Genomic DNA, 2283 nt, shown 5'->3' with positions numbered 1-2283 from the left:
GGGGTTTCACCACGTTGGTCAGGCTGGTCTTGAACTCCTGACCTCATGATCGGCTTTCCTCGGCCTCCCAAAGTGCTGGGATTACAGATGTGAGCCACCGCGCCCGCCACAGTTCTACATATTGTTGCATCTCCTCCTCTCAAAACCCCAGGAAACTTTACCCACCTCATTGTAGAGAGAAGCCAGGGAACCCCGGAGAGCCATGGTCATGCTGTGATGGGCAGAGCTGGAATTTGAACCCAGGTCTTCCTCACCACCACCTCATACTGCCTTGTCCTGGCTCCCTGGTCCCTGGCTGCTTGGAATTCCTTGTGTTTCTCCCCAGGTTTCTCCTCTGCAGTGTTCCTAACTCAGGAAATGGCGACATCATCATTGCAGGCATTTAGTCTAAAAACACAGGTTTGGTTAATGAAAAATCTATCCCAAGGCTGGGTGCGGTGGCCCAGGCCTATAATCCCAGCACTTTGTGAGGCTGAGGCAGAAGGATCATTTGAGCCCAGGAGTTAAAAGACAGCCTGGGCAACAGAGTGAGACCCTGTTTCTATAAAAAATACAGAAAATTAGGTAGGTGTGGTGGCACAGACCTGTAGTCCCAGCTATTCGGGAGGCTGAGGTAGGAGGATCGCTTGAGCGTGGGCAGTCAAGGCTGCAGTGAGCCAAGATCCCACCACTGCACTCCAGCCTGGGTGACAGAGCAAGGCCCTGTCAAAAAAAAAAAGAAAAAGAAAAAAGGTCCATCTCAAATCTGCCCACTCTCCTTCCACTAGGAGGAGCTCAGTCCCCTCCTGGCTTCCCCTCTGGCCCCCACAGCCTGTTTCCCCCAAAGAAACCACCAGGGGGCACCTCTGAGCACCTGTGTCAGGACCCGTCCCTCCTCTGCCCACAGCCCTCCATGGCTCTCACCTCCCTCAGGGTCTAGGCCCAAGTCTTCCTCACAGTCTACACGGCCCTGCAGGACATGCGCTGACAGCTCCCCGTCCTCCCCTCCTCCCACTCCTCCAGCTCGCTCTGCTCCAGCCACACTGGCCTCCTCACTGTTCCTCCAACAGGCCAGGCACAGTCCTGCCCCAGGGCCTTTGCAGGGGCTGTGCCCTCTGCTTGGAACTCTCTTTCCTCTGGTTCTCCCATGGCTGGTTCCCTTTTTCCTCCAGGCCTTTGCTCAAATGTCACCTCCTCAGTGATGCCTTGGCAGCCCTATTTTTTTTTTTTTTTGAGATAGTCTCACTCTGTCACCCAGGCTGGAGTGCAGTGGTGCAATCACAGCTCACTGCAGCCTCGAACTCCTGGGCTCAAGCAATCTTCCCACCTCAGCCTCCTAAGTAGCTAGGACTACAGGCACGCACCATGCCTGGCTAGTTTTTAAAGTTTTTGTAGAGATGTGGTCTTGCTATGTTGTCCAGGGTGGTTTTGAACCCCTGGCTCAAGTGATCCTCTTGCCTCAGCCTCCCAAAGTGTTGGGACTACAGGCGTGAGCCACGGCACCCAGCCACACCTCCCTTTCTCACCTAATATGTCATTTACTCTAAGGTTACATTTCTTTCTTAGCATCCATCTCCTTCCCTGGAATGTCAGGTTTTGGTCTTTCTTTTTTTAATTTTTTCCTTTTTTTTTTTTTTTTTGGTACAGAGTTTGGCTGTGTTGCCCAGGCTGGAATGCAGTGGGATGATCTCGGCTCACTGCAACCTCCACCTCCCAGGTTCAAGCTATTCTCCTGCCTCAGCCTCCCGAGTAGCTGGGACTACAGGCGCCCGCCACCACACCCAGCTAGTTTTTGTATTTTTAGTAGAGACGGGGTTTCACCATGTTGGCCGGGCTGGTCTCAGACTCCTGTCTCAAGTGATCCGCCCACCTCAGCCTCCCAAAGTACTGGGATTACAGGCGTGAACCACCGCGCCCGGCCTAGTCTTTCTTGGTCATAGCTGTGTTCCAGCAGCTAAGAGAATGCCCAGCCTTAGTGACTGCTCAATACATATTCGATGAATGAATGAAGAGCCAGGCACAGTGGTAAGGACTTGTAGTTCCTGCTACTAGGGAGACTGAGGCGGGAGGATCGCTTGAACCCGGGAGGTTGAGGGCGCAGTGAGCTATCATCGGGTCACTGCACTCCAGCACTCAGGGCGACAGAGCAAGACCCTGTCTCAAAAATAATAATAATATTAGCCAGGTGTGGTGGCGGTCACCTGTAATCCCAGCTACTCTGGAGGCTGAGGTGGGAGGATCACTTGCATCCGGGAGGCAGAGGTTGCAGCGAGCTGAGATCTCGCCTTTGCACTCTAGCCTGAG

This window comes from Colobus angolensis, unplaced genomic scaffold (assembly GCF_000951035.1).
Source record: "Colobus angolensis palliatus isolate OR3802 unplaced genomic scaffold, Cang.pa_1.0 Scaffold22, whole genome shotgun sequence".
NCBI lineage: Eukaryota > Metazoa > Chordata > Mammalia > Primates > Cercopithecidae > Colobus > Colobus angolensis.
This window is presented reverse-complemented; position numbering follows the sequence as displayed.